Here is a 22,278-nt window from a genome sequence, read left to right as displayed (position 1 = left end):
TTTTAACAAATCCCTTAGAATTAAAGTATTCATGAAAGTATTTAAGTGAAAATGCCCAAATATAGCTACCAAGCTATAAAACTCAGCCATATAAACCTTCTTATTCAGTGAATCTAAAATAACATGGTGCTAGATTCTGAGATGGAGGTAGTCTCCCCTGGGTTTGTGTTTAATATTTGTGGAGCTTCCCAGGCAAGGTAAAGGAGTTTGATACGTTAGTATACATAAAACTGTCTTATTACAAGAGTATCCAAAATCTTGTCTTCCTCAGAGTCACTGACATTTGAAGAAATTTCTGTGGGAGTTGTAATGAAAACACATGAGGATTTGACTTTTCTGCAGTGGTGATTTATTAGCCCACTGTTTTGCTGATGGATCTGCCCTGACTTATCTCTATCTTCCTAAGCCAGCGAATGACAGTAGGGGAAACTCGACTTCACAAGTGACATTAGGGACATTTTAACACAGGCTTCAACATGATAAACTTTGAAACATTATGCTACATGAAATAACCGGGTCACAAAAGGATGTCCTATGTGATTTCTCTCACATATTTTATTTAGAATAGTCAAATTCAGACACAGAAAGTAGAATGATGGTTGCTACAGGCTGGGAGCAGGTGGATATACAGAACTTTTGTTAATGATACAGCTTCAGCTTTGCAATATGAAAAGAGTTTTGGAGATAGGAGTTTGTGATGGTTTGCACAATAACATGAATATATTTAATGACACTGCGCTGTATGCTTAAATATGGTTTATATGATATGTTTTATGTGTCTTTTACCACAGTTAAAAAAATTAAGTGAGTTATATATTTTTAAAGATGGCATCAGAATATTTACAAAAAAACACATTTCTTGTTTCTTAATATGCCAGATCATGGGAGTTAAGGTCAATATGAGTAATCCCTTGGACAGCATGACATCCATCGAGAGTTTTTAGACTTCTGTTTGGCTCTAGGTTGTTTAATGACCGTGTTTGGTGGAAGTTGGGCAAGAAAAAGAGATACAGGAAGTTATAGAAGGCACAAAGGAGTGTAACTTTAGAGTGTCTTTAAGGAGAGAATATCTTCTCTTTTGTTTTTCTTGCAAATTGTTTGCAATATTCCTGCTTAAAGTCAACTCAGTGAAATCTGCAACTGAAATAAACATGACTTGAATTGCTATATCTTAATTTTCATAATCTTTTGAGATTCCATCAAATGTTATTTTTTTCCATGTGACAATTTAAGATGGAATTTAACTTGATTTTAAGTTTTGCCCCTGCTTAGTTGAACTTATCTGTGTCTGTCTGAGCCCCGCTTAGGTGGATAAATGTAAGACTGTGTACTCCTTGCTACCCAATGTATACTTTGTTTAGGAGAAAGAGAAGTATAAAGAAAACACAGCATAGATGAGCAGCACTATGATTTTTTTGTTTTTATTTGAGATGGAGTTTCACTCTGTCACCCAGGCTGGAGTGCAGTTGTATGATCTTGGCTCATCACAACCTCTACCTCCTGGGTTCAAGTAGTTCTCCTGCCTCAGCCTCCTGAGTATCTGGGTAATATTTTATTTGACCATAAGGCCACAGTCATTTTCTTTGGTACATAAATTATAATAATATTAAATTTTACTCCCATGCCTGGCTTTTTTTTTTTTTTTTTTTTTTTTTTGTATTTTAATGGACACGGGTTTCACTGTGTTAGCCAGTATGGTCTTGATCTCCTGACCTCATGATCTGCCCACCTCAGCCTCCCAAAGTTCCAGGATTACAGGCATTAGCCACCATGCCCGGCTGAGCAGCATTATTAACAGTGAGCGGAGACAACCTTGGCACCATTAGAAGATCTTTTCTTAGAGAATATTACGTGCCCAATCAGAAACTTGTCTGTTTTCCTTACAGGTCAAAGACATACGTGAGTTATTAAACTCCTCATATTAGTAGTTGTAATATAAAACATTTATTTTTGACATAATGCCTATTTTTAACTATATATTTATTACTCTTTAAAATACTAGTGTGTATTGAGAATCCTCAAATTTATCTGACAATAAGAATGATTTCTTCTGGAAATCATTTTATGCTGGACAAATCCTTTATAGAACCCTAAAAAATATAGCCGGTTTCCATGCTTTCTTTTCATGCTGCCATTATCGAAGTGATAAATAAGGAGGGGACGGTCTCCTCACATGTTGAGATAGTGATTGTAGAAGGACTTTACCCAATTCTAAAATTTTCTACACACATCATTTTCAGAATCTAGCTTGTCTAAATGGATGAACAAAGTGACCCACATTACACTCTGTCCCTTTGCAGCAGGAATTCTTGCTTGTCTAAATGGATGAACAAAGTGACCCACATTACACTCTGTCCCTTTGCAGCAGGAATTCTTGCTCTGTACTATTTTGTTCTTGCTAATACAAAATAATTTTGGGGGAGTGAGGAGGTATGAAGAAAAGGAAAAGAGGGACACTAATTCTGTTATCCTTTGCCGATACATACACGTACCCAGCTTCCTTGCAGCAAGAGGCACCAAGTGATCCAGTAGTGGCTCATGCAGCAGAAGGGAAAATTAGCTACAGATGCAGGTTTCGGGAAAGTTTGGTTTTCTTAATAGGGAAGAGGATATCTTTTCCTGAGCATCACTTTGACCTTAAGGCCACAGTCATTTCCTTTGGTACATAAACAATAATATAAGACAATTATCAGCACTGTTTCATTTTATTATATTTCTAGTTTAGAGGAAATGATTTTTTCCCTTTTATCCAACATGTTTGGAAATGATATGAGGAAGATACACATTGGATAAATCCAACACTCTGAAATTGTCAGACCAGAAGTGCAAAGGGAATTTATGCTTAGGATGACTTGGTTGAGCTGTTGTATTAAACTTGGAACCAGACTTCTGTTTATGTAAACTATGAAAGTACTTGTGTTTTAAGTGACAATTTGTCAGGTTTTCTGTTGCTGGTCGTTGAAAACATTCTAATGGATAGGGATTTCAGTTTCTCTGTTCTTGATATGTGTCATGTTTCCTTATTTTCTTTCTGTAATACCTGATTTTTAGATTTAAAAATGTATTAATTAAAGTAAACACCTGTCTCGTAATTTTGTGGATAGTGTCTGAGCATGTGGATATCATTTTACTTATAATTTAAAAGCTATTAATTTGGTTTGTTTTAAATTATGATTCATTTTTTAATTTACTCAAACAAGGTGTAAAACAAAGCTTAAGGAAATTTCTTCTCATTTTTCAAAGCATCTGGGTGTATAAGCAAAGAAAGAAAAAATTTAAACCCAAAGATATAGGGGTGTGTGTGTGTGTGTGTGTGTGTGTGTGTGTGTGTGTGTGTGTGTTTATGTGTGTGTGTGGTGTCAGGACTGCTATATGCTATTTACTTTTCAAAAGAGATTACTGCTTAGGTCCTGATAAGCTTTCTGGGAGCATCTCAAGTAGGATTTAAGACACAAAAGTGAAGCTTTCCCAGAGACTTTGAAGAACCACCAAATTATCCTCTTTCCTGTTCTTCTGTGTTTCTAAACATGTGGCAGTTGAGCTGGCAAGAATTCTTTCAGGAGTCTAATTGCAGGTATTCAAGGGATAAGGAAATTACCATAAGGAGTCCAAGTCCTTACACAGTTATGTGTGAATATGGAAATATGGATTTTGGGGATACTCAAGATGTGCTATGGGATAAGTGCATGCTACTTAAAATGCTTTCTGTGCACAGCTAGACTAGGCACAGCAGCTGATGTTCTCTTTCTTGACATCTGGTAAAATCACCTTGCACTCAGGCTCTCAAACCTCAGCCATTCACATTGTAGCCCCTTTTACTCTGTAGCCCCTATCACTCTGGACCATCACTGAACCTTGGCAAGATTGCATCTGCTGTCTTGATGTTTGAAAGGAGAACAAGCAATGGAGGAAAGACATCTCTCTACCTGCTTCTCTTGGTATACTCATTTGCCACATATGACCTAGGTTTTTTTGGGGGGGAAAAAAAAGCTTATCAAATTGATAAAATGCTTTCTCAAAAAAAAATTGAGGCTTTTCTTAATGTTACTTTGTCCTTAAACCATGTAATTTACTTGGGTTCATTGACTTATGTGTGTATGTAAGAGAGAAAAAAGAGACAGATTTTTTATAATTAAGAAAATATTTTAAATATAATGCCAATTAAGAGGACACAGAGACTTTACTGTGGCAGATGCTTTATTTAATTAATAATGTTAAGAAAAATGGTGGTGAAACTGAGAAGAAAGCTTCCCTGACCTTATGGTAGATTTCTATCAGAACTAATAAAGTCAGTAGCTCACTGAATTATCCAATTTCTTATCCATTAATTTTTTTCCTCTTTTTTAGGACTTTACTAAATACCCATCATTTTTTAAGCCCTGTGCTAGTTGGCCTAAGGAAACTCAGGTTTGTATTTAAATGGGAGAAAATAAGGTAGTATTTGACATCAGAAGCTTGAATTTTAACTCAGCAGAAGAAAGACACTTGAAAATAATTTTGTTTTTAATAAGAATTTATGGTTGGGAGCAGTGGCTCACACCTGTAATCCCAGCACTTTGGGAGTCTGAGGCTGGTGGATCACCTGAGGTCAAGAGTTTGAGATCAGCCTGGCCAACATGGTGAAACCCCATCTCCATGAAAAATACAAAGAAAGTAGCCGAGCATGGTGGTGGTCGCCTGCAATTACAGCTATTCAGGAGGCTGAGGCAGGAGATCACTTGAGCCCTGGAGGCAGAGGCTGCGGTGAGCCAAGATTGCCCCACTGCACTCCAGCCTGGGTGACAGAGCAAGACTCCACCTCGAAACAAACAATATATGTTAGTCTGTTTGTGCTTCTATAACAGGATACAGAAGTTCTCTGTTATTCAAGTTTTGCTGTCTGTGATTTCCATTACCCTTGGTTAACCATGGTCTGAAAATAGGTGTGTACATTACAGTAAGATATTTTGCAAGAGAGAGAGAAAGAGAGAGAGAGAGAGAGAGAGAGAGAGAGAGAGACAGAGAGAGAGACAGAGAGACATAGAGAGACAGAGAGACAGAGACTGAGAGAACAAGCACCTTCATATATCTTTTATCACAGTATATTGTTAGAATTGTTCTATTTTATTATTACTTATTGTTACTGATCTCTTACTATGCCTAATTCATAAATTAAACTTCGTCATAGAATGTATGTATAGGAAAAATATACTATTATTACACAAAAGGTTCAGTGCTATTAAGGCTTCAAGCATGCACTGGGGGTCTCGGAATACATCCCACAAGGGTAAGAAGAAACTACTGTACCTGAGACTGAGTAACTTATAATGGACGGAAATTGATTGGCTCATGGTTCTGGAGGCTGAGAATGCCAAGATCAACGCACTGACGTCTGGCAAAGGCTTTCTTACAACATCATCATGTAGCAGAGGGCAGAGGGACTAAAGAAAACTAGGGCTTATCTCATCCTTTTATAATGACATTAATTCATTACTGAGGGCAAAGCCCTCAAGACCAAACACCTCCCATTAGGTTCCATTTCCCAACAATATTGCAATGGGGATTAAGTTTCAACGTGAGTTTTGCAGGAGACAAAAACATTAAAATCATATCAGAATATAGCACAGAACATTTAGAGAAATAAGACAATGTTGACTAGACTGCTAAGTGTGAACTCAGCTACTATTATAATTTTATTGTGATCTTGTATTCATTCCAACAGTTTTTCTTAGTTATAACCATAGCTTCATGTATGTTGGTGTCTCTAGTGGGCACATGCCGTTATTTTTGTCTAATCTGGGTCTAAACATTCCTGTGAAATGAGTCTTACTGTGCCTAACTTATAAATTCATACATTATGATTCACAAATCAGGCACAGTAAGACTCCTTCTCTCGTAAGGAGAAGCCCAGGTCCTTCTTTATCTTTTGCAAGCAGGGTGCTACCCCTGCGCTATTAGATACGTGAATGTCAAATGTGAATTGGAAGCTGGTAATGTGAACATACAGGGTCTGTCCCGGCTCCACTCGGGTGACAGTAGCAGTGGTGGTAGCAGTAGCTTAATTGGGGTTTCCAATTATCAGTTACCTTGATAATCTCAGGGCAGCACCAGGCTTTGTTGCCAATGCCACCAGCAGCACGAGTTGTGGTGTCTGTCTCAGAGGCTCACTAGCGGTGTTTTCTAGTACTGTGGTGTGTTACAGAGTATATATATATATATATATATATATATATATATATATATACACATATATTTTTTTTTTGGCTATCTTATCTCAAATCCTACTTCTGTAGCTCTCATTGTGTTTCTCCATGTAATTCTTTCAATTATCCAATGCTGTTGTTTTATGAATTTCTTGTTAAAATTATCCGTTGTTGACTTCTGGCTCTTGCAACCAAAACTTCAGGCTGTTAAAGTGTTCTACTCTTTAAAAAAAGAGAAGATATCATAACCCAGTTTTAGGCTGCTGTATAGTATTTAGCCATATTTTAAAATAACTGAATGTTTGAGTGTATTTAGCTTCATAGATTAAATACATTTCTTACTGTCCAGAAAGTAGGTCCTTTATTAAAAACCCTAATGTGGATATTGGTGTATATGTGTGTTGTTTTCCTCCTTTCGATTTTTCTTGGATGATCACCAGAGATGTGTTTACTGAGTCAAATGGTCTAGAGACCTTTTTTTGTATTTCACATACTGTCAAAGAGTTTTCATGGATGTCAGCTTTAATTTTAATGCAACTAGGGTTCATTACATTATTATTTACAGGAAATACTATATTCAATTTGTTTTCTGATACTCTATATTTATATAGACAGATGTTACTATATATATATATATATATATAGATATATATGTATATTGAATATTCCATGTCAGTAATAAAGTACACACACACACACACACACACACACACACACACAAAGAGAGAGAGATTAAGAAAGAATTTAAAGAACCTAACTGCTCTAGGTTATATTCTGAATATGAGGAAGAATGACATGTCTACACATTTTTTAGCTGGTTGAGAATTTCACTGGTTTTCTGTTCACAAAATAAATTATATTACAAATATCAAAGGAAGAAATGCGTTGCTGAGGCATGTGGCATTTTCAACATCCTGGATTTTTTTAAACATGGCCTGCACAACAGATTAAAGGTGATGTAGTAAGATGGGGCTTTAAAAAAAAGGAAATTGAAGCACTATTCAGAATAGCAAAGATACAGAATCAACCCAAATGTCTATCAGTGATAGACTGGATAAAGAAAATGTGGGACATATATGCCATGGGGTACTGTGTAGTCATATAAAGGAAGGTGATAATGTCCTTTGTGGGGACATGGATGAAGCTGGAAGTCATTATCCTCAGAAACTAATGCAGGAAGAGAAAACCAAACATCACATGTTTTCATTTATAAGCTGAACAATGAGAACACATGGACACAGGGAGGGAAACGATGAACATGTTGTAGGTGTGGGGAGGAAGAGCCTCAGAAAAAATAGCTAAAGCAGCTTGACTTAATACCTAAGTGATGAGTTAATAGGTGCCGCAAGCCACCAAGACGCATGTCTACCCATGTAAGAAACCTGCATATCCTGCATATGTAAGAAAAAAAAAAAAAGGAGAAGCTGAAATAAATAGGCTTTGAATTATTTTCAGTATGGATAATCTAATATTAGTTGGGGGAAGGCGAGGCTGAGACATGGAATGTCTGAAGTACTAAGTTCAGAGTAGAAAAATCTCCAAGGTGACTCTTTCCTTCTTTTACATGTTGCCTTATGTCTCGGTTTTCTCTCCTTTAACTATTTTACTGCTCCCTAGAACATGTCATCTTGATAACATTTCTCCAATGGTCACTTTTTGATTAGTTTTTTAAAGCTCAGCCAAGTTATAACTGGGCATTTGCTTTCCTTCATCTCTAGGGCCTGAAGATCTTACATTCTTGCTTCAAACAGCAGAATTTCTATCAGTAAGTGGCCTTTTGAAAACAGGTAGCAGTAAGTGGAGATAAGCATAGGGGTGTGGTGTGTAAGAGATAACTAAAGGCATTGGTCAGATAAAAGGCTGCTGGGTCTCCTTGGTAGCTGGGCCAATTTCCCAGTTTCCTTTACTTACCTGAAACGAGAACACGATTTAAAGGCACACGTGGTGCATGAAACACAAAAGTGTGTGATTGTTTTGTTGGGCATTTCTAAATATGAAATGCTTTATTTGATTTGCTTTTATTTCAAACTTTCTTGAATAGATTAGCATGAATCAGAGCACAAGGACACCTTGCCTATCTTCATGTTCCCAGGAGACTATCACCCTGCTGAGAAGCCAAAGCAGAGAAGAGTGACAGAAATCATTGCAGAAGATTCATGGTAAGTTCTGCATCTGCATGTGTGTAAGCATTTTCTCCACATTATCAATGGTAGAGTTGGGAGACAAAGTCCTTTTTGGTTCTCACAGAAAAATCATTTTTATTTTTATTGAAAAAATGGTGGATACACTAAAAGTCAAGACATGATCACTTTGCAATATATGCATATAACAAAATTGCATTGTGCCCATTAATTTTATACAAAGACAAATTTGGTTGATCAGAATCTTTTTGGACTACAATGGCTAAAAATATTGAAATCGACAAACCTGTCTTTTGAACTTTAAATCAATGCGCTTAAGTAATTCAGAAGGAATATAAAACAGCATGGGAAATCAGCGTCAGAGGAGGAGTATGTGGATCTCATCCTGGTTTAGACTCTGAGTTGCTGAGTGGCTAGACACATGGCTTTCTATTTCTGGGCACCGGTTCCCTCCACTATCAAATGAAAAGTACAGACTATCAATTGCCAGTACCATTGTCCACTCTAAAATTTTGTGAGGTGGCCATCTTTCATGTCTTAAAAATCACTAAGATGGGCTCTGGGACATGTGCCTGTAGCTCCAGCTATTCAGGAGGCTGAGACAGGAGGATCTTTTGGGCCAAGAAGTTCAAGTCCAGCCTGGGCAACATAGCCAGACCCATCTCTAAATAATAACAATAATAATGGTGTCACTAAGCAATGTACTCACATGGTTTCCCAATAAGTAACTGTTAAAACTTGTGGAATCAGAATACATTTGTGTTGGTTCAATGCAGATTAGTTTATGGAATTCAAAAGATAGTGTCCATAGAGTTCTAGTCATACCTTGTCTATGTGACTTCACATTTTCACTCCCTTTGTTATCAGTTGGTGATCATACTTAACTCTTTCGTGGCTACGTAATTAAACTCTATACTGTGCAGTCATGTGAGCTTTAGAATCCTATGACATGCATTGGAATCCTGGTTTGCTTACTTCCTTGTCAAGAGAAGCACCATACTTATTTAACTTCTTGGACATTGGTTTTCTCAGCTATAAAACTGGCAAAAAATTTACAGCTACTTAAAGAGGTAGTCAAGAAAATAAAATAACACATGAAACACTGTGCATAGTACAGTAGTGAATATTCAATAAATAGCAACAAATATAACTTCCATTTTACCCATCCATATTGGTTAATTTTACTTAACAAACGGCTAGTATCTGAAATTGATATAGTTAATTCAGCTTTTAAAAAAAAAATGTTAGCATTATATATCTTTCTCTGTACATTTACTTTTAATGACCTGAGGTTTTATATTTACGTTTTTTTTTTCTTTTCAAAAAATTCAATTTGACAAACTCTGCCTTACAATCAGTGTGTTTAGACTATTTACATTTAAACGGATTACTGATATTACTGGTTTAAAACTGACCACCTGCCAACTGTTTTCTACATGTCCGCATTTTTTTTTCTCTCTCTCTTCATCCCTCTTTTTATGCCTTAACTTTAAGAAACCAAATCCATTTTAAACTCAGATTTCTTAGTTTTCTATCCTTTTCTGTTCCAGAATCCCATCCAGGATGCCATATTGCAGCTTGCTTTTATGTCTGCGTATGCGTCTCTTAGCTGTGAGAGTTTCTAAAACTCTTCCTGTTTCTGGTGATTTTGATAGTTTTAAAGAGTACTGGTCAGATATTTTGTAGAATGTTCCTTGGTTTGAATTTGTGTGATATTTCTCTCATGCTTAGACTATAGTTACATGTTTTGAGAAAACATATCTCAGAGATAAAGTACCATATTAATCACATTGTATAAAGAGCACACACTGTTAACCTGACTTACCACTATTACTGTTAACCTTGGTCATCTGGCTGAAGTAGTGTTTATCAGGTTTCTGTACTGTAAAATTACTCCTCCTCCGCCCACTCCAATTTTCATACTGTACTTTGGAAAATAAGTCACTATCCACAGCCCAAAATTAAGGAGCAGGGTATTATACCCTACTTCCTTGAGCATAAAGTATCTATGTATCTATAATTTAGAATTCTTGTGCATGGGAGAGTTGCCTCTTCCTCTTCATTTAAAAAATATAATTCAGTCTATTAGGGACTTGGTTTTTAATTGCTGATGAATATTCCATTCTATGGATGTACTGCTGTTTGTTTATTCATTAACCTATTGAAGGACATTTTGGTTGATGCTAGATGATGGCAATCATGAATAAAGATGCTATAAACATTCATGTGCAGATTTTGTGTGGACATAAAGTTGAAAGTTAAGTAATTACCTAGAAGCATAATTGCTGGATTGCATGCTACAACTATGTTTAGTTTTATAAGAAACTTCCAATCTGTCTTTCAAAGTGACAGTACTGTTTCATAGTCTTACCGGCAATATAGTAGAATTTCTGTTGTTCTGTATCCTCATGAACAGTTTTTTTGTTTGTTTGTTTGTTTCTTCGTTATATTGTCATTTTACTGCATGTGCCTTTAAGAAAATTCAATTTTATTTTTATATTGGCTTAACATTTATTTTAGTCTTTCTTTTGGTTGACGATGTTTATTTAAAAATAATCTATATCTGTCATTTCTCCCCATGCTGTCTCTCCACACTGCCATGTGTGTACCTATGCAACAATCTTGCATGTTCATCACATGTACCCCAAAACCTAAAATGCAATAAAAAAAAGAAAAAAAAGAAAAATAATCTAAGCTTGCCTTCATGTAATATTATATTTTTTCATATGCAGTGAAAGTATGCTACAACAGTATGTTCCCAATTCCATCTTCCTTTGCTTGAGGCATTGCTACCCTTTCTTTCATTTTATATATACTTTAAACATTTCACATAAACTTTATATTTAAACACTTTATATAAACTTTAATGGTGTAACTGTTGTGGCTTTAACATTTATCTTTTAGATAAATTAAGAATATAAAAAACATGAAAGATTATATTTATTTCCATCCATTGATTTTCAAATGATCTTAGTGTTTGATAGTGATCATTTTTCTACTAACTGAAGAACTTTAAAAAAAACATTGGTACAGGACCACTAGCAATTAGTTTCCTCAGTTTTTGTTTGTTTTGGAAAGTCTACATTTTTCTTCATTGTTGAAGACACATTTAACTAGATCTGGAATTTTGGCTTAGCATTCTGTTTTCACTTTGGTTGTTTTTTGTTTCTCTTAGCACATCAAAGTTTAACTCTGCTGGCTTTTCGTTTGCATGTTATCTGCTGAAAACTCAGCTGTAATTGTTGTCCGCGTTTCTCTGTGGGTAAAGTGTTCCTTTATCACCATAGCTACCTTTAAGATTTTTTCTGGTTATCTTTTGATTTCTATAATTTCTATATAAAATACCTATGTATATTGTTGTTTTTTTTTCCTTTGTTTTGTCTTTGTATTCATCTTTCTCAGCATTCTGTGGCTTTCTCGAATCCATGATTCAAGAAATCCTGAATCCATGATTCGTCTGTCACTAATTTTAGAAAATGTTCATCCATTGTTACTTCGTGTACTTCTTTTGCTCCATCTCTTTTTTCTTCTCTCAATTACATGCATGTTACACTGTTTTATAATGTTCTGCAGTTTTGGGATATTTTGTTCTTTTTTGTTATCTTTTTCTCCATTTGTCTTTAAGTTTGGATAATTTCTGTTGACATATTTAGACTTACTAATTCGTTCCTCAGTTGTGTTGAGTCTACTGATGATCCATGTAACGTAGACATTATTTCTGTTAAGGTGTTTTAGATTGCGAGTATTTCCTTGTGATTTTTTTTTTTTTATATTGGCCATCTCTCTGCTCATGTAATACATCTGGTCCTGCATGTGTTATACTTTTTCCATTAAAGCCTTGAAAATATTGAACATACTTGTTTTAAATCTCTGATACTTCCAGTTTATGCTGTATCTGTCCTTAATTCTGATTATTGATCCCTTACTTCAGACGATTCTTGCCTTTTTGTTTGACTTATAATTTTATTGTTGAAAGTCAGGCATGATTTACAGCACAGTATATACTGAGGCAAATTGGCATTCATCAGTGTGAGAATTTATATCTACAGAGCTAAGTACTGGGCTATTATAATATTTTTTATATTATAAAATATAAATACGGGGACTAAAAGCTTAAAATGACTCTATTGACCTTGTCTTCTCTTACTCCTTGGCTTTGGGTCATTTCTTTGTGCGTCTTCTTAGGAATATTGTTTCTCTTGCAGTTTTCCCAGTTATGATCCACATTTATTTTTACTGGAGTCTTATTAGGATGGATTTAGAGGATGGAGGAAGTAGTGAAGGTTTTCTTTTGATTACTTTCCAGTATTGGGAGTGCACCTTAAATCTGCATATTGGAAGCATGACCGTTACTCTTTCTGTCCCCTGTCCCTTCTCCAGAGGAAAAAAAAAAAAAATAGCTTTCCCCCTCTATTCTCCCTAATTTCTTCCTATTTTCTGCAAGTATCCTCCAGTGTCCCCAGCTGGTGTCCTTCACGCCCTCTAGCCTACAGATGACAATTTTTTATGTTTATATGTAAATCTCAGAGGTTAGAATAGGGCTAGCCCAAAGCAGAGCAAAATTTCTTCCCTTTAGTCTTTAGTCAGATGAGAGTTCATTGCTGCCATCTAGAAATGTTCTTCTTGAGATGAAGTGTTCCAGAGAAAGAAAGTTCTGTGCCGATTGCACAACAGTTACCCTTCCCCTCCTTTTCTTCTGCTATGGTCAAATGAGGAGCTGTCTTTGGATTTACTCAGTTTTCCCTGTGTGAGGGTGGTAGAGTCCTTGGAGGAGAAGCCTGTAGAAATTGAGGGACCCTCCAATGACTGCAACTGCCAGTAGCTCGTTCTCATGGCAGCCCGCACTTGGCCACCAGCAATTTGTTGGTATTTCTAGTTTTATGCTTCTACAGCATCTACTGAATACTGCTCCGGCTAAGTAAGTCTCAGGTCCTGTGCTTTCCTGTGCTACTCTCAGATTTTTGGGATAGCAGTTTACCCTGAAACCTCACTTATCTGGTGGGACAAATAAAAGTGTTTGCTTTTGCATGTTTCAAACTTTTCTTGCTGTAAGGCTGGAATGCTTACTCCAAGCTCTTTACATATGAGTTGACCCCACCAAGCTTTCTGATACCTCCCTTTTTAATATACCAAAGCCCCTCACCAAGCTTTCTGATACCTTCCTTTTTAATATATCAAAGTAGGAGGACATTTAGAATTTATTTAAATACAAGTTATCTTGGGATCCAGAATTCAGTCAACTGATGAAGCAAACTATAACAGCCCTTCTTAAAGCATTTTGAGTAACACATTGAAGTGAAGGTGTCTGCTTAACAACCCTAAATTTGTTAGATTACTTCAACCCTGATCCAGGATTTTAAGAATACGCTTTAACATGTGTTTCCTATATAACGATTAAAAATAATCCAGTGCATTTGGTGTGTATTGCACTTTGCTAGGGGTTACACTTTATTCCGTACCCTCGTGGTCTACTGAGACTTGAGTCTTATAATAGGTTTTAAGGCAATAAGAAGTAGTATGTATCTATAATGGAAAGAACAATCATATCCTTGTAACATATCTACTTCATAGGAGGCCCTTACGGCTTTTTCAGGCAATGAACAGGCTGTGCTACTCAGGCAGAGAAAGAAGGACTGTTCCTAATGTCACGGTAGGATAAACAGAATTTACAAGTCAGATTCTCCTGCTTTATTCAAATTTTCCCATATACTCACAACCTAAATTCAGGGTCTCACTTCTCTCCAATTAATGCCTAAATTTTGAACTAAGTAAAATTTTTAAGTAGTGTGGTATAATAATTGAGCCATTTTTGTTATTTGACTTTGAACTTTGTTTTCAGAAATCTCAATCCTGCAGCTACATGTGATAAGGTTTTATTTTAGGCCAATCATGGAAACTTCTGAGTCTTTAAAGAGTTTTTGAACAGGGAATTTAAAGCTCTGAGCTTGTAATTTTATCTAAAGATTTCCATTGAATTCAAAAACAATAAATCAACTACATTATATTTCTTATTTCCCCAAAATATTCTATGGTAGCAAACATTTCTGTAGGTATTTGATCACAAGTGTCCACTGCATGTTATATACTAATGGTGTTTAATTTCCTGCTGGAAACAGATTAAATTAAAGCCTTTAACCTGATCATATCAGATAACCATTTCCAGATAACCCATAATAAATTCTGAGAACTCATCTTTAAATTATTTTCTTCTGGAAATACTTCTAGTAAATTCTGTAACAGTTAGGCTTCAATTAGAAAGAGAACTGCTGGGAATGATGTAATATAACGTATTAATTATAATAGTTTGATCACATACAATTATGGGATCTAATCAGACAGCCTTGGTTTGTCGGTTCCTTCTACCTTTGATTATGAACCTAAAGACACAAGACAGGTTGTCAAGATTGATGGCTATGTTTGAAGTTGGGGTGAACAGGTACAATGGAATCCTTTAAGAAAAGAACTGGAACCTGCATTTCTCTCCCCCTCTCTCCACCCCCGCCCCTCCCCCCCCTCCCCCACCTCCCCCTTCTCTCCCCTCCTCCCTCTTTCCCCTCCCCTCCCCTTCTCTCTCTCTCTCTCTCTCTCTCTCTCTCTCTCTGTCTCTCAGAAACATGTGTTTCCCTGTTGTCATCTTTTTTTGTTGTTGTTTAACGTTAGATTCTGGGATACATGTGCATATCATGCAGGGTTGTTGCATAGGTGCATATATGGCAAGGCGTTTTGCTGCCTCCATGACCCCATCATCTATATCTGACATTCCTCCCCACATTATCCCTCTCCACCCTCCCCATGCCCTGCTATCCCTCCCCTAGCCATGTGTTTTCATTGTTCAGCACCTGCCTATGAGTGAGAACATGCAGTGTTTGGTTTTCTGTACTTGTGTCAGTTTGCTGAGAATGATGGTTTCCAGATTCATTCATGTCCCTACCAAGGACATTAACTCATTGCTTTTTTTATGGCTACATAGTATTCCATGGTGTATATGTGCCACATTTTCTTTGTCCAGTCTATCATTGTTGGGCATTTGGGTTCGTCCCAGGTCTTTGCTATTGTAAACAGTGCCATGATGTACATACGTGTGCATGTGTCTTTCTAATAGAATGATTTATAATCCTTTGGGTATTTACCCAGTAATGCTTCCAACCTACCTGCTGAAGATGACTTCCAAAAGGAGCTGGAGATCTATCTTCTCACGAAATACCCAACTATCTGGCCTAGGATTTAGAGAAGAAGAGAAAGAGATTCCATGCAGCTAAAACAATTGGCATGTCTGGTATCCATGGCAACAAGATGAACCAAAACAGTCTAAACTGTTATATCACAGACCCTGACCCACACTGACGTTTTTAGAGTACACATGACTACAGCTTTAATCTTATTGTCTGATCTTGCCCAGATTTCTCTTGTGATAAGATGAACCAGGAGCATGCAGAGACCAAAATTCTGGGAAATATGGTTTAGTCAGTTTGACACATTACAAAGCCACCACACCATTTCAATCACTCAAAAAAACATATTATGGAATGCTAAAATTGTGTTAGCTACTGCATGGAAATAGCTGAAAAATACCAATATTAAATTTCTATTTGTTTTATTTTTATTTTCTTCCCTACTGAGTTAATGTCAGCAAGTGGTTCAGATAAACATAGTTTGATATTCCCTATCTCTCTACTTTTGGCGATTTCCCAAGGATAATTTGTTCTAAGGAGTGTCCCCTTGCTGACATATTTGGAGGCAAAGAAAGCTTTTCCATTGGTTCTTTGGCTTTTTATTCATTGGGATAAAGCTTCCCATTCAGATCCAACTTGTGATTGATCTGAATGGGAAGTAATATATTCATTCACTCAACTAATATTTATTGAGCACCTACTCTGCCATAGATACTGAGAAATGTTTTTACATGTAGTGGTTTTTTGCCTAACAAAGATGGGTGACTGTCTGAATCTGCAGACCTCTGAGCATTCTGTAAGGGTTTGAGCTGTAAGTTGGGAGTGAGGAAGTATCGGGGACACCCAACCTAGCCCAACAATGATCCCCACTAACAAGACTGGCAGGTGGCCTGCTCCAGAAACATGCCCATTCAATGAGGTAGGCAAGGGTCAAATTGTGGAGGAGTCAGAACCCATTTTCTCAAAGTTGTAAGCTGTGTATCTGAGGGGAGCCTTGCCTCCCACGTTTTAAGTATGAGACTTCTTTCCTCGCTTCATTTAGATTCTAACTGCCTCTGCAAGGTTACAATTGCATTTCATTTCTAGTTCTTCCTCTTTTTACTCTCCTATAAAGAATGCTCCAAAACATGCATTAAAATTTTTATAAAGTACTTGCTTTATTATACCCATATATTCTTTTTCTGTGTGTCAAACATAAGCAATAGATGTGAAGATTTTATATGGATGTTATATCAGGGATATAGCTTATTAATTAGACAGCCTATAAATGAACAGGAGATCGTGTTAGCTGAAGTGAAGGGATGTGGGCTGGGAGGGGACATTCTTCTTTGTTGTTTTCAGAGCGTTAATCTGTGGGTTGTTGATTTACAAGTTACTCTCTGGGGTCATCTTCCTCTTGAGCAGGAAAACAGAGGCTCAGCCCATTGCTACACTAAATAAATTAATTAAATTATCCTCACAACTTAATTGTGACAAAAGTAAAGTCACAGACAAGTGAAGAGAGTTGTATATTTCCAGGGAAAGCAGCAAAGGCCTAGCTATCTAGCAGTTCCAGTAGTTCTCAATTCCAGATGCATATTAGAATTATCTCGGAAGCTTTTTAAGAGATGCTGATGTCTGGAGCCCTACCTTTTTTAATAGTTTCTAGTATTCCAGAGTATTTGCCTGTGAGATGATTACTAGGATGTAGTATTTTTTGAAGGTCCCAGGTGATTATTTTTTTTCCCAAAAAGTTCAAAAGCCACTGGTTGGTAGATTCCAAAGGACTTGATAACAGTACAGGGTGGTTTAAGAACAATGCTGGACCAAATTGAATCTTATCAATCCTGGTTTTGTCAAATAAATACCAGGTTACTTGCATATAGCTGGCCAGGGAGTACAAGGGAGCCTGACTCTGAGGACAAGGACTCAGCACAGAAATGAAACTGCAGCAGTGAAGCTGCCTGGTTAAAGGACGCAACTGGCTGTTGGGAACATGCAAGTTTGGCTGGAATGATGATTGCTAAGTAGGTAGACAGACTGTTGGTCATTTAGACTCATTGTGAAATCCCCCATGATACTATCCTCAGTATCTGGCTATGGGGAGGACTGTGCATTCACAATGTGATATGACATCTCTTGTCAATCAATAATCCCTCAAGATTTATTGAGGATTTTTAGGCTTTTGTTTCCACAATAGGTGCAGTGGCAGATAGAGAGTTCCTATGCATGAAGAAATTCTGGTTTAATTGGGGAAACAAATTATTTTTACAAATTATTACATTATGAAATAATTTGCCTTTGAGGCCAGAAAGCCTAAAATAAGATACAGCTTATTTTACCTACACAATACTTTTAAAAAATGTTTGCACTAGCTGGCAATATTGAAAAATCAGAGATTTCACATGAAAAATCTATGTTCCTAACAGGAAAAACAAGCAAAAATGTCAGTAGCTCTGTCCAAGCTGGGACCATATGCACTCATAGGAATGTTTGATTCTTTTGAGCAGAAGTAAATTTTGTTCATGCCGACACAGACTCCAATCTCTGGCCCACCCATTGTGTTAGATCAGGGACGCTTTATCTGTTAATCTGTTTAGATTTCCTGTATGGTTCGCTGAAGGCATCTGAGTTTACAGCTCTCGTGTTCAGCAAACATTGTCACTAATTTATTGACAAACAATTTAGGATTCTACGGAAGGTGTAGCCAGGCAGGGATGGAGCCACCAGAAAAGCTTCATGAAGACAGTGGTGCTTGAGCTGTCCCAGAGTCAGGAATTACCCAAGTTTCGGGCAGCCTAGAAGGAACTCAGGTACAGAGACTGAGAGGAGAAGAAGCAAGAGGTAAATGCGAAATACATTCTGCCTCTGTTGAAGGCCTAAAACAAGAAATGAGGACAAAATCTCTATAACAGGGTTGGGAAAAGACTATATGCAAAGTTTATTTTAAAAGTTCTACAAATAAAAAGCAAAACAACATAAAATAAGCTAGTAGAAAAAGAGGTCAAAGTTATTCACATGTTATTCACAGAGGATGAAACGCAAATGGCTAAGAAGTATAAGAAAACATTTGGAAATGAAACGCAAAAGCAAAAATGCATACCTATGGTAATATACACATATAAAAATGTAAGACTTTCAATTCAAGGGATTGACGAGGAGATGGGAAAAACAGAGGATTTCATACCCTGCTTAAAGTTGTATGAGTGATACAACACTCATTGAGGGCAGTTAGATAATGTCTGATGTGGTTGAATATTTGTAAATGTACTTTGGACCCAGCCATTGTTTAGAATCCAGGAAAGGTTGAGAATTTCTTAGAGGTTTCCTTAATATAAATACAAGGAAACATACAGCATGTTCAGTGTGGCACTGTGTGGAAAACTGAAATACCAAACCAAAACAAAAATAAAATGGAACTAAATGAAATGTTCTTTAGTAGGAAAAATAGTTAAATAAATGGTATATACTCACACAATGGAAGCTCTACAGCAATGGTAATGGAGCAATTAAAGCTACGTATCACTTAACTAAATTCCCAAACCAGAAGTTTGAAGAAAAAAAAAGTTGCAATATAGCATATATGATATGAAAATATTTATAGCAATTGTTAAAAGCAAATGCAAATTGAACAAACATAACCTGTGAGGGTAGTGAAGATGTGGCCTGTTGGACTAGCAAAAGTTTGTGTAGGTGGTGATAAAGGTGGCCTGAACTGGTCCAGGGAAATGAGAAACCTCTACATTCAGGGAATGTAAATCTTGGTATTTTTGTTATCTGATCAGACAGCCGTTACTACTCTGTGTGTGTGTGTTTGTGTGTGTGTGTGTGTGTGTGTGTGTGTGTGTGTGTTAAGCTATCACCTGTAGGGATTTGGTGCAGGGGATAATATTGTAGATTCATCTGAAAGGTGCTGGTTGGAAAAATATTACCTGAAAGAAGATGGCAGACTCTTTTGGGAAAATCAGCTCTGAGAGATGGAGAGAAGGAAAAAATAGACATGTTGCATTTATCATTCTTTTATTGTTGTTGTGATTAGAAAAAACTGAGAATCTCTCTGCTAATTCACCAACCAGCAAGCATTAGCTTCTGCCTGGGTATCTGCAGTTGCCTCCTAATTGCTCAGCTCTTTCAGTCTTCACCCACGCTATGCCTCCTGCACCCCATATGAGTCAGTCTTCTAAAAGCACAACTCTGTCAGTTATCCCCAGGTCTTTATTACCTTCTGCATAAACCTAGGACTCCGCAGCGCTCACTCTCAGACTCTACATGATCTTTCTAGTCTCACTCCCCAACTCACTATCTTAACAGATACTTAACGAGAACTGTCTTTGTTCAGGTGCCTTGGTGGGCACCGGCAATCAGAGGTGTCCGTGATTAACAAAATTCCTGTTGTGACAGACCTTGCAGGCCAATGAGGGAGACACAACAACTGAACAATGGACCAGTGTTTTCAATCATTGAAACTGGCATAAGTGCTACAAATTCAACAAAGCCAACGTGTGACAGTGAGCTACTGGGAACATTAGGTGAATCGGGGAAGGCTCCTCTGAGGAAGCAGCATTTGAGCTGGAATCAGAGGGATGAGAAAGTATCGATGATAGAAACATCAGTGGGAGAATGGTTTGGTCTTTTCTTCCGTGCTGTGGTCAAATTGATCCTTGCCCTGTGAGCCAGGAACCATGGCAGAAACATTTATATACACACATATATATGTGTATGTGTGTGTGTATATATATATAAATATATATATATACATATATATATGTATGTGCATACAGTATATATATGCATGTGTATATTATATATGTTTGTATACTATATATACATTTATATTTATAATAGTGTATTATATATACGTATATATTTAATACACAAACATATTTCTTTTTATATATGTTCTATATCTATGTGTGTATATTAGATGTGTTTGTATATCATATATATGTTTGTGCATGCGTGTGTACATCTTCATGTTTCCTAGTTTATAACTGCTGTAGCCCTGGTTAGATATTGGAGTGCTTTAGGTCTCAGAAACAAGCCTCAGGTAACAGAATCCCTCTCTCTGAACTTCTCCTGCTTTTTTTCCTTTCTTTTTTCTTGAAAAACAAGGCTTAGAAACTAAACAAATTAGATCCTGCCCCATCTCCTGGAAGAAGGAATGCCACACAGAGAGGCTAAGAAGAATGTGGACAGGCAGTGCTGGGTTTTTCCACTCAACTTTTGGGTATTAGATCATACCCTCTTTGTCGAATCATATTTCTGCAAGGTTGTGAATCATGCTTATCCAACAAAGTCTGTCTTACAGGCCCCAGGAGACAGGATTTGGAGAGCTTTCTGGATAACTGAACATCGGGAGGTTTCTGGAAGGCGATATACCCAGGGAGAGGATGGAAGCCTGAATTCTTTCTCTCATGCCTTCCCCTAGACTCTAACTCGTTTTACTTTCTCTTCTCCTCTCCTCTTCTTTTCATATATTATTTTCCTCTTTCAGACTGCTTTTCTTCGCAAACCTGGAACTATTACTGCAGATAGTTCTGTACTTACATCTCTAGGCCTAATGAACCTACGAGAAAAACCTCCCCTACCAGCTCAAGTGAGAAAAACACCAGGGAAGGACCCAGCCGCATTTGCAATGATTTGTCAGGCATTAAGCAGAAACCAATTCATGTCAGCCCCATAAGCAGGCATTTGCCTGGCACTGGAGAAACACCTACACTCCAAGGGAAGGAAAAGCAGATTTTTCTGAGCCAATGAAACTAAAATAGTTTCCTTAGCCTTTTATAAACACTTCTGACGTCAGAAAATTTCACCTCCAGGTAGAGACATTGTAAAGGTCCATGGCACGACTGCCAAGCTCTGCATTGCTCCCCAGGGCTAAAGGAACATCTCAGAGGCTTGGCACAGTTGTACACACAGTACATCCAAAATCAATTGTTTGATCCACATTCCATATTACATTTTTGCAACCTCATTTATTTTACACCGACTAGGTGTCGTCTTCTTTTTTTTCTGTGTGTGTGTTTTCATCCTATTTCTGTGGCATACTGGTCCCAGAAGTCAAACAGGAATGGGTCTGAAGGCCACTCTAGAGAAGTCTGTTTGCAGCATGCTCTGTCATGTCTCTCTCTGAGGCTTGCTGTTAATTTATGTACATTTTCTATCTTCAACGTCCCTTAGCCTACTTTGTATCAGCCTAAGTGTCATTTACTTTGCAACTCAAAAGCATGGCCTTCCCTGAGGGGGTTGCAGCCCAAGCCTTCTTTCTTATTGTGGGGAGCAAATGCTTAATCTTACCCTCCTGCCTTATACATCCCTGCCTTACCTGCAGAAGATACTGGTGTTCTCCTTGCAGCCTCAGCATACAGTTTGTTTGTAATTATAATAACATCATTTGTACCCTTTTTATATTTTTCACTTATTAATGTATGTTTTAAAAATCTCTTCTCTCCCCTTCCTTCTTTCCCCTTTAAAGGAGCAGTTATTGATTCCTGTGTCAGATCTTGAATATTCTTTCACAGTGCAGAATCTGCGGCTAGAGAAAAATGTAAAAAGCCACAGGGATAAGAATTGCTGAGCCAGAGATAGAAGAGGTAGGGGAAAAATGAACATAAGAATCTGCCTGTCTTCTGCTGAGTTAAAAAGAACTCTTTTTAAAAATGGTGTGAAATAAAGGAAATGAGAGACATATTGAGGATATGCGACAATGAATTTAGAGACAAGTATGAGAGAGATTTAGAAAAACATATTTAAGATGGTTTTCTGAATAGTTTTTTTTTTTTTTTTTTTTTTTTTTTGAGATGG

At 37.0% G+C, this 22,278-nt stretch overlaps 1 long non-coding RNA gene across 2 annotated transcripts in view; it reads left to right on the top strand.

Annotated features, from left to right (window-relative positions):
• Window positions 1-22,278, top strand: part of LOC141580728 (uncharacterized) — a 608,846-nt gene that overhangs the window by 430,732 nt on the left and 155,836 nt on the right. For both annotated transcript variants that reach the window (XR_012513019.1, XR_012513018.1), the window contains one exon: window positions 8,224-8,341. This is a non-coding gene — a long non-coding RNA (uncharacterized LOC141580728). The remainder of the gene's footprint in view (window positions 1-8,223; window positions 8,342-22,278) is intronic.

Source organism: Saimiri boliviensis, chromosome 12 (assembly GCF_048565385.1).
Source record: "Saimiri boliviensis isolate mSaiBol1 chromosome 12, mSaiBol1.pri, whole genome shotgun sequence".
Taxonomy (NCBI): domain Eukaryota; kingdom Metazoa; phylum Chordata; class Mammalia; order Primates; family Cebidae; genus Saimiri; species Saimiri boliviensis.
This window is presented reverse-complemented; position numbering and strand designations above follow the sequence as displayed.